Below are 12,154 nucleotides of genomic sequence, written 5' to 3'. Positions count from 1 at the left end.
CTTAAGCTTACTAATTCAAGTCAAAAAAGGCATCTAAAGGACAAGGAAACAAGAAACTTAGCAAAGGAAAGCCAATTTTGTAATCTGCCCTAGAGGGATCGACCCTTTTTTAGTAGAGATCAACCCCCCATTGGCCTATCCAGCCTTTCATTTTGTTTGAGCTTTTTCATTCTTCTTTCTTCTTTTCACCTTCAACTCTTCCAATTCCTTCTCAAATTAGGCTAAATTGAAGCTCTAAAAGTTGAATCTAAGGTTAGATTAAGACTTTCCAACTTTTAATTTAATTAGTTTTGTTTTTGTCTCCAAGCTAAGGGTTTGTGGGGGAAATTCTCTCCAATAAGCTCACCAAGATAAGGACTCCCTTAGTTTGTAACTTTGAAGATTGGATGGTTAGTGAAAATGAATTGAATGAGGTTGTAGGAATTAGTCAGGATTTTAATTGGCTAGTTTCGAATTAAGAAATTTAAGAGGAATTTATATGAAATGTGGTCATTTTAGGTTCCATTGAGGCTCCTAGGATCAATTTGGAGCAAGGTGTGTTGAGCTATTTGTGAGTGTAGCAAGGAGGCATTAATGGTGAGTAAATTGCATTTAAACTACTTTGTTATGTAAATATGCATAAACTATGTTTTACATGCTCATTAGAATCCATGTTTCAATGTTGAGTTCCAAATTGAATTTGTGATGAAATTGTCCATTAAATGTGTTTTGGTATTATTGTGTGTGTGTGTATACACACGCATACTATTATGGTAATTGAAAATGCATAGAGAACAAGCCTTTTTAAGGATTTCTTCTTCAAAATGATGTTTGTAGAAATAGAATGTGGCTATACTTGACATGGTTTCGATAAAAAACAAGTGCAAGAGCAATGCTCATTATCTATGTGTGCAACCATAAAGTAAGGTTTGCTATTGATGACAATAAACCCTTGTTGATGATATGGGGTAAAGGTGCATTATTGATGCTTATATTGTGAAGGTGAATGCTTTCACTCTAATAGTTGTGTTATAAGCATAATAAAGCTTCTTTTGTTAAAACTGTAGCTAGCAACAATAAACACTAGTTGTTGTGCACAATACTTGTTATTCTTACCCAACAGAAGCCATGGTGCTAGACATGTGTGCTTGATGAGACACTTGCTTGTTATCTCTATCTAGCAAGGGCTATGATGGTGGACATTTGTGCTAGAGTAAGACACATGCTTGGACCTAGCTAGGAAGGTTTGGTGCTAGACATGTGCGCTCAATGAGACACATGCTCGTTATCCCTATCTAGCAAGAGTTATAGTGCTGCACATGTATGTTGAAGCAAGACACATGCTTAAGCTTAGCTAACAAGGTTTGGTGCTAGACATATGTGGTGGGGATGAGACATATGCTTGATGCCTATCTAGTAAGGCTTTATGCCAAACATGTGTGGAGAGTAAGACACATGCTTGATGCCTTAAGAATTGAGGGTTATGACATTACTCCACTGGTCAAAAGACTTTTGGCTTAAACTTGGTTTTTAAATGAGAGCTTCATTTAGGCAACACTTTGATTGATTCTTAAAATGGTGCTTGGTTAAGCTGTTTGTGGGTTTGGATTGTGATCTTTCTTTTGAGATGTAACAAGATTGAATATTTGATGGAATGAGCTTTTGAGATAAAATTATGATGGTCGAATATGGATACCCTTTTGTTGGGCCAAAGTTAGAGTTCAAAAGAACTCAAAAATTGCATTATGGTTAACAGGGATCTAACCTTGAAACTCAAAAGGTCAATTGTTGTCATCTAAAAGTTATTGAGTGCTTTCTAGCCATGAAGGATCAACCTCGAAATAGAAAAACTTGATCCCTAGCATCCAATAACTGTATAAAGGCTTTCTGGCCATGAGGGATCAACCCTTAAGAATAAAAAAGGTTGACCCTCGAAAGATAGAACCTATAGAAATGTTTATGTGTGCTAATGATCAACCCCTAAGGTATGAAAGGTCGATCCCTTTATACCATAATTGAGTTATGCTTTCCTATTGAGTGTTTTTCAAAAGCCATTGGTTGGTACCTTTCTCCAACTTCTAAGGGAGTTTTCATATATGTATAAGTTTGCTTAGTTAATGCACAACACATTGTTCATTCATGATTTGAATGGGATTTGTCTTTGAAAACAAATTTTTAAGGTTTGCAAATAAAGGCAATGTATTATTAACAAATCATACTTAACTTGTTCCCTTACATTATTCACTCACTAAGTTATACTCACATTTTTAAATCTCTTGCTTCTGGTTTTTAGATACTTGACTTAGCTTGGATTTCCATTCAAGAAAGATTGTCAAGTCTTTTTTGATAGGTATGCTTAACAATCGACTATGAAGCCTACTTGTGTCATGTTATGCTCTACTAACGGGTTTATTTTGGTTATGTAACTATGGTGTTAGTTTACACTTTTACCTTTTAGCCAAGAATGGCAACATACTTGATATTACATATGTATAGTCATGTATATGTATATGTATATGTATATGTATATGTATGGCATGTGGTTTAGTGCGATGGCTTAATGGCCCACATGAGCACACAAGTTGTGCAAAATGTATGACATCATAACTTGATATATATGTAAAAGCCAATATGAGCCCGATGCTTTATTGATGAATGAGAGTACATCTATGCAATTGTAGTTGAAGTTTACGGACATTCGAGTGTACTTATGATTGTACCATGTAGTGGTGTACTTGTCGAGTGTGAAGCTTGCTTGGGTCAAGGGGACTTCTCTTCTTGGTCCTCGCACTGTTCATGGTACGGGATTGGGTCATAACAATTGACTTAGTCAAAATACCACTTATTATTTTATGTCATACAATCTTGATGTGGTATAATGACATGTTCATGTTGTATCTTTTACTCTGCATATCAACACACACGTCAACATTACATGGATATAAGATGATAAGTGATATTTTGACTAATAAAAATTAATCAATCTTTAATCATAAAGGTTTGTTTGACCCAAAATGAAAGTACAAGGCTTAATTGAACATAATAAAAAAATAAATAACTTATTTAAATTTTTTTACATAATTTAGAAACTATATAAAATTCTAATTTGAATCATGCCTCTTGCTTGAGGTGTCAATTTTAAAATTCCTTAGTTTTTTGATACATATCTATATTACCTTATCAAAAAAGGGTCCAAAAAAAAATAGATAATTGGATTCAAACCCATAAGCATCCACGTAGAATTGAAACCTATTGTACGCCTTTAGGTTTTTTCTTTTTCAGATAAAAGAAAACTCGGAGAAAAATAAAAAAACTCTATAAGAGAAAAGAGAGGCTAAAACTTTGGGAACAGAATTTTACAAATTTGAGATTAATTAGGTAAGATTAGTTTTATAATCTTTTAGACTTTCTGTGAGGTATTATGGACACTTGCACCAACTACCAAGGTATATCTGTTTTAATTTGAATTATCTCACAATTTTGTTTATAAAAATCTCCTCGTTAAGTGTAAGTTTAAATCTGTATTATATATATCATAGTAGATTCGCACAAATTTAGTAATGTAGAGTTTGTGGTCATTACATTGTTAACTTTTATACTCTTTCTTTTCTTATGTAACTTTTATGTAACTTTTGAATTAGTAGCTCATCATTAAATTAATTTCTCGAATAATTGTATGGAATGTAAAGGAGTGAAATATAAAGGGTTAAGTCCAATATATATTGCACCTCAGAGCAAAGATGAGATCAAAAGCAAAGTGAAAATATAAAAGGGTAAGTGTTCATAAAGCAATTTTTTCAAAAATCTAATTAGACTTGGTTTATTAGTTGCTAGCCCTGGTTAGGACGATGAGGTTAAAGATGAGTCTATACACATACATACATACATCCACATAGAAAGTGTTTTTTAGCCAAAAAAATATAGGAGTTGTTGTTTTTTCTCTTATATATCTCAGCTATGAAAAAAAATAGGAGTTGTAGTTTTTTCTCTTATATATACATCATTACCTTTTCACTATATGAATAGGTTGTACACTGAACGAAGAAGTTCTGTAGAAAGGAACTTCTTCTAAGGGTAATTATATGGATTAAAGTCAATCAATCTAATTAAATCACAATCCTTGGCTATGGTTACAACTTTCCTTGCTTGAGTTTCTGCTAAAATACTGTTCACATGATTATTTGGCTGTTAATTCCTCCCGTTCTGTTAACTGCCGATGCATGCTTGTGTTTGTCCGGCGTTCTTTTTCAAGTGATGCCCATGTTGTGTTGCAGCTGAGCAGCTTTCATTTCTGCTCCTGGTTTGTTCTCATCTGCTGCTGCTATCCTGTTTCTAATAGCTTCTGTTCTTGTTCTCGCGCTGTGTTTGTTGTACTTTACTTGTATATGCCGACGTTGGTTCTGTTGCTTCTACAATAACAAAATATATAATTCATAAATAACTGTCATTTTAGCGATCTCGAAGGATTGTTTAAAAGCATGTCGGTAGTGGAGAAGAAGAAATTTGGATGCGATGTGAAATGCACAGATTGGAAGGATTACATCTTAAATGTGCATATTCCTGGTCTAAGGAGGCATATCCTGAAAGAGAAAGGCGTATCTAAGATGTAGATCACATCAAATAATTACCTATACCTGTGCTATCATCGTGGTTATTATTATTATTATTGCCATTTATCTGCTCCACCTTCGCTTTTTTTTTTTTTCTCAATCACTGAATCAGACATCGCCTTACAAACACACTCGTCTCAAGCTCACAGTTCAAATTAGAGCCCAAACATGACCATACACAGCATTATACAACAAGAATCACTAACCTTCCAAGATATTCACCCAGAGACAGATCAGCAAGAAGAGGAACAGCTACGCAGCATATAGCAGAGACACCAGGAAAATTCAGCATATGGCCAGACTCATCCATCAACAGGGCCGGCCCCTGGGTGAAGATACCCAAGCAAGGGCTTTAGGCCCTATAATTAATTATATTAAAAATATAAAAAATAATTAATAATTAATAATTTTTTTATTTTTTTAATTATATACTTAATAAATTTTAATTTTTTATAATTTTTTAATTTTTAAAATACTATATTATTTTCAATCAACTAATAATCATATGTATCAACAATTTATTTTTTCTCACTTATTTTTTCTATTTCCGATCAGCATATTTAATGATTTTTAATAATTTTTTTTATATATAAAACTAATTTTTTTTAATAAATAATATCTACTTTTGAATTTTTCTTTTTTCATTTGCTCTTTCTTCTTTTTTTTTTTAATTTTAGTTTTCCTCCAAAGAATACACAAGAAATCTGTTATGTTATTATCTTCATAAAGTCATGAGCTTCATTTGTGATTTACAATAAGCATTCAATAATTAAGTACTATTGTTCTAATATTTATAAATTATTTTATTTTAATTTAAAATTTATATTATATTATTATATTATCTTTATTTTATGTGATAGTTGATTTATTTGAATTAAAAATTTTGATTGTTGATTTTATATTAACTATTTAAAAAATATAAAAAATTTTCATCTTCAAAAGCTTGAAAAATAAAATTTTAATAATTTTTTTAATTTCAATAAAAAAATCTCATTAAATATTTCACTTTAAATCTTTGAACTTATTGAGTGGCCCCTATCCATCAACCTACAGCTGGAAAAAAAACACAAAGAAGAAGCATCCGTAGCAAACAAGGCACCACTCCAAATTTGGCTAGGAATCCACCAGGGTGTTGGCACCTCTCTAAGAGTATAAATAAAACTAACAACTCCAATTTTCAATACAAGTGAATGGATTGAAAATTCTCACGGCTGTTCATTGCCCACTTGCGCAAGAGCCACTTTAGAATCTGATTTAATAATTAATTTTTCTGAATTGACTCATGGTGATGCTGCAAACAATTGCAATGCATGCTTAATCGTCATTAGCTACTAAAATTGGACCAAAAAACAGTATATTGATTATTCTTTTATCAACCCTCGGGCCCAAAAACCATTTGCTTTTAGTACGTACAAGCAAGCCTGCTCGCACATTGTCGCACGATGTGATATGTTTTTTCTTTTATTCAATAAATTGTTGATTAGTGAAACATAAATAAATATTTATGCAATACTCTGTTTTTCTTAATTGCCTTTTTATTATTGGTCCTTTTCATTTAACAACATATTATTATATAGTGAAAGAAAATGGTATGTAGTAAAATTGATTAAAAATATCCAAATGATAATAAAAAAAATAATCATAAATTTTAACATAATTATTCTATACAAAAGTAAATCTTTAAAAAAAACTTTTTTGTTTAACTTTATATGCTTCAAAAGTATTATTATTTATTCACTTCTATATCCATATTCACCTTTAACATTTTGCTTTTAAAAAATCCAAAAAAACAATAAATATTAAAACGGAATGATTGTATTTGTAACTAATGCGAGGGTCCAGTTTTAAAGGTTGAAGCAACTTAGTTTTCTTTAGAATATTTCAATCTAAAAAAATTGGATTTTTCTAGAAAAATAAGAAAGTGTTAATCCTTGTTCCTTACGTAGCACTCCTCATAGAGATACTGCCTGAGTCTATCATATTCAAACTGATAAAACTGCTGGCTTCATGCAAATATAATAGCATGTGACCCTTTACCAGCAATGTGTTTAATAATGAACGGGACTGTTCAACCAACCAGTCCCATCCAATTCAAAGATGATCTTATAGTTGATGTTGATATTAAATGCAGTAAATACTTAACAAAAACATTTGATGATAAGATTGTTAATGAATAAATAAGTTGTTACAAGTTTAAATTTCACCTCTTGTAAAGAATTTTTAAAAGATTAAATAATAAAATAATTACTTAGAATCAATTTAAAGTCGATCTGATTTAAGTAAATGATTTATCAATGTTAGTTCGGTTTAAATGATATTATGAGATCAAACATATTATCAATTCTCAATTAAATAAATTTATCAAATGGTCTAATGTAGTCTTTTAGCCAATGATTATCAGAATCCAAAATTTTGAATTGATAAAAAATAATATTTATTAAAGCCAAATTGTCAAAAATCAAGATTACATAAACTAAGTTTTAGATGGAAAAATCTTCCATAATTGTCATTGAAGCCCATTGTATATGACATGAGACAACAGGCTTGGATGGTCAATGTTTTCTTGCCTTTCCCTCTGATTGAGACCCGAAAAGTTGGTCAATATTGAACGGCGGCCACAAAAGAACTTTCAATTTCTTTTACAGTAAATCAATTTTTTATCATTTAATTTAAAATTTTCTGTTTTATTTACTCCACTTTTAAAAAATTAATAATTAACTTTTATAAATATTATTTTTTTACTCAACCGTCAAAAATAAATACAACGTGCCACCCAGCATTCTACGTCATCATCCAAATCAATTGTTCTATTACCCAATCTGTTTTCATGAAAATAAAAAATTAAAACAAACAAGTGTTTTATGAAGGAAATTCTAGTTTCTTTTCAAATTCTCATCACATGGATATAATCACGTAACAAAGTAACAAAGCAGGAGATTATTATTTTTCAACAATTAAATAACTAAAATAATAACATTGATGGATATTAGTAATCAATCAAGATGAAGTTAGAGCAGTTTTAAGGACAGGTTAATCATAAGAAAGAGACACTTAACAGTCAATATGAAATTTATATATCAACTAATTATTTCTCATTTAAAAAATTAAATAAAATTTAAAAAATATTAAATATATAAAAAATACATATTAAGAATAACGATGGTATCATATAAAGGTAAAAGGGAGGGAGAGATAGTGGGGCTCCTGCCCTTTTTATAACTTGCTTTTACTTTTTAAAAATTTTATAATTTCATCTTTATAAAAATTTTAAAATTTTTCTTACATACTTTTATTTTTAAAAATTTTTATAATTTTACCTCTACAATAATTTTTTATTCAATAAAATGTTCCACAACAATTAATTAATAATTAATTTTAATAAAACTAAAATAAAATCAATTACAATAAAATTATTTTCAAACCGCACCTCTCTAATACCTTACAACCACCACTTACTTTCTTTTCTTTTTTACCAAATACGGTAGAAACAAAAAAAAAAATCATTTTTTACACTTTTTGGCTTGTCAACATTTTTTATGTAGAAAACTTTTACTGAATAACTAAATTTTCATATCATGATAATTAGTAAGATTGGTTTATATTTTTTATTTTATTTTTAATATTTTTAATTCTAAATTTTTTTTATTTAATAATTTTTACTTGATAATTTTGATTTAAGATTTACTATCTTAACTATTTTTTATTGAGAGCAATTTGATTAAGCACCAGGTTTGTTATTAACTATTTATTTAAAGATTGCTTGATTGTTTTTCTACAAATTAGATGTGTTTTTTTCTTTATTTAGATTCTTGTGAGTAATTAAGTTTTTTATGCAAAGATTATTTCCTGATTGAATTGTTTATTTTGTATTTAATTTTTTTGATTAATTTTAAAAAATTACTTCTCCATTAAATTGTTTGTTGACAGTCCTTAATATTTTTTAGGGAATTGCTTTCCATTGAGATTTTTGTTATTATACTTGTTAATTTTTGTTTGTTGTTAAGTTTATCTAAAAATTAGATTATTGTTATTATTAAATTATTTATGATTATACTAGTTAATTCTTTTAAGTAAATTATTAAAATTGATTCCTTTGAATAATTTTCAGAATTTATTTGCATAATTTTCCTATGAACTTTTTTCATCTAAGTTGTTTTATATTATTGTCAAACATTAAATTTTTAGTATAACTATTCAATTTATAGACATTGTCTTCGATTTTTTTCCCTCCAAGTGTAAAATCCTGACTCCACCATTGGTGTCGTGTGTGTGTGTATATATATATATATAACTAAACAGAGTTATGAAATGAGTTCCTCTCACACTCTTTGTACACAAGAGTGGAAGAAAAAGTAATTTTTCAAATTCAACTGAAATGTCTTTTTACTTTGTGTGTTTTGTATGAAATAAATAATTTCTTGATGAAACTCTCATCTTAATTTCTATTTGCTTCTTCAATTGTTAATTAGCATATCAAATTATTGAGTTAGATTATTGAGATATAACTTGTTATGATAGATTTATATTTATATTAAGACTAAATAGATTTTTTAAAAAATCAAGTTAAAAAATTTTAAAACAAAAATTAATTACATGTAAAACTAAAATATTCAGGGACCAAGTCCCCACTTTGTTATCAAAGCAAGCCGCCACTGCCCTTACTACTACGTATGTTACTTTTTAAAATTGATTAAATTTTTTTTCAAAAACTAAGTTTCAAAAAGAGTAATTTATTAATTTTTTATAAACTAATAACATTTTCCATTTTTAAGAAGGTTGAAAGTTATAATTAAAATTCTTTCATTCATTTGTCTGATATATCTGAAAAATTGCAACAAATATCTTTTAAGAAAAAAAAAAGTAAAATTACAGAGTTCAAATCCAACCTATTACAATGGCTCTACTAGAAAGAAGTACACAAAAGTTCATTTTAGCGATGGAAGTGTCATGACCAATATTAGGGTGAAAAGTGTGTCTAAACTTAATAGAGCTCAATATAACTTGAAACAAGAATCGAAAATACATAGAGTTAGACCAAACCAATTTGTGTCGAATGAGAAACATGACCTCAAATGTGCATCAAACACCTAAAGCCAAAGCTTACAACCAAGTGAGCTTGACAATACTCTTGGCTTCACAATAAATAAGTTTTGTCGTGATATGCAATTTAATCTTTTTCTTTTTGTACAAAATTAGGGTAATCTTTAATACAGGAACCTAAAAATTTATTTGAAATAATTAAAATGAAGGCAGAATTGTTGGCACTCTCTAACATAGCTAGCTACCGTGATAAATGCTATAAATAATTGTAAATAGTGCATTTAATATAACCTACCTTATGCAATAATCAAACTCTAGTCAATTGGAAAATATTGTTGTAAGATAAACAATGTAGTCAAACAATAACACAGTCTTATCGTTTAGGGTTTGGTCCCTGTAGAGATCCTTGTAAAAAGTATTTTGAGCCTAAAATTCTAAGTGTACTAAATAGAAGAGGAGAAGTACGGTCTTAAAATCGTCCGGAAAGGAGACTACTCTCAAACAAAGACTAACGACACTGCTGACCTAAGACAAAACTGACAATAATTTAAGATTCGATTTTAAGAATAAAATTTATAATGCATTAAATCGATATAAAATAACGCACTCTTAAAATTGTTTGGGAAAAAAGATTAGATCTACACAAAAATATAAAGATATCTTAGACTGTATTAAAAAAAATTGTATTGTCTTTTTTTTTTTCTCTCTTTCTCTTCTTTATACGTGAAAAATAAAGATTACTACATATATAGACATGCAAAAGTTTCAATTTTCTAACATTACATTATGCTCTAAATTAATAAAATTTAAAAAAATCCATAAATAAATAGAGTTAGTTTCACTTCCCACAAATTCCATGTGATGCATCATCTCATTATTTTTTTCCCCTCACAAAGAAAAACAAAACTGTATCTCAACCATATGAAATGCAAAATTAAGACTCTTATTATGATAAGCTTCAATATTAAAACATTTATAATTATTTTAGTCCGTAAGAAAGAGTTGAAAAAAATATAATAAAAATCCAAATATCTGTGCAATTTAGATTTCAATTTGGGCTAGTCTTTTTTCTTTTTGGCGCCAAGTTAGGCTAATCTTTAATAAAGCAAATCAAGCAACCTACAAATCTATCGAAATAATTAAAAAGAAGGCAAAATTGTTGACACTCTGTAGCCTAGTTGGCCACCGTGATAAATGCTATAAATAATCATAAATACTACATTTGATAACCTAACATTATGCAATGATCAAACTGTAATAAATTGGAAAATATTTTTGTAAGATAAAGAATGTAATCAAACAATAACATATAGGATCTTATCCTTTAGGGTTTGGTCGTTGTAGAGATCTTTGAAAAGTACTTCAAGAGTAAAATCTTGAGTATTCTAGATAGATGTGGAGGAGTACCATCTTAAAATCGTATGGAGACGATATTAATCTCAAACAAAGATTAAAAATACTCTTGGTGTAAGATTAAAAAAAGATATTAATTATATTATAAAAAATGTGATTACTAGTAAAATAATATTTGCAGTGTTTGATATAATAGAGAAAGTGTGATTAAAATACTAGAAAGATTTCGTTACAGTATTTGGTTTGCAAACACTTTATTAAAAATGTAATGTTAATTTTCAAAATTACTTTTATGTATTAAAATGTAAACTTAGTATACTTATATGTTTTTTTATTGTAAATTTTTATATGATATATCTCTTAAATAAATTTTTCAACAAATAACCAAGCATCGAGTAAATCCATATTAAATAGAAAATAACTTTTTATTTGTTAGCAATTTTGAAATATATTGTTATTATTAATATTTTTAAATATTTCTTTTTAGAAACAAAATCAAAAAAGTAAAAAACCAAAAGAGATATTTTGAAAAAAAATGAAAGTAAAAAAGAAATAATTTTTTATTTTTAAAAGTTTATTAAAAATTACAAAGAGGAAATATTTTTTGTAATTTTAAAAAATTATGAGCATAAAAAAGAATATCTTCTATTGTTTCAAAAATTCTAAATATATTTTATTTTATGGACTTTCTAATCTTCTATAGTTTCTTAAAAATAAAAATTATTTCTATTTTTATCTTTCTAGTATTTTTTTAATAATTAAAAAATATTTTTTAGTTTTTTATTTTTTCATTTCCTAAAAATTAAAAAATTACTTTTATGTTTTTGAAAATCTATAGATTTTTTTCCAAAATTTAAAAATATTTTTAATTTTTAAATTTTTTTTAAAGTGATAAAAATTAAGTTTTAAAATTTTATCGATTGCATATGGACAAAAATGTCAAATCAAGTTTGATAATATTACAGAATAAGTTGTAATATGAGATTGCATTAGTTTTTAATCCAATCTTATTACATTCATGGACTGTAATATAATTGTATTGTAATATTATATTGCATTACAACATTATACTGCATTAGTTTGTTTTAAAATAAATACTATAATATAATTTAATTAGATACATTATAAAAAAAATGAATACACATTCTTATACCAAATACCATCTAAGATCT

Source organism: Theobroma umbraticum, unplaced genomic scaffold, assembly GCF_002168275.2.
Source record: "Theobroma umbraticum cultivar Fairchild unplaced genomic scaffold, ASM216827v3 scaffold_147.0, whole genome shotgun sequence".
Lineage (NCBI taxonomy): Eukaryota > Viridiplantae > Streptophyta > Magnoliopsida > Malvales > Malvaceae > Theobroma > Theobroma umbraticum.
The sequence above is the reverse complement of the archived record's forward strand: the minus strand, read 5'-3'. Positions refer to the sequence as shown.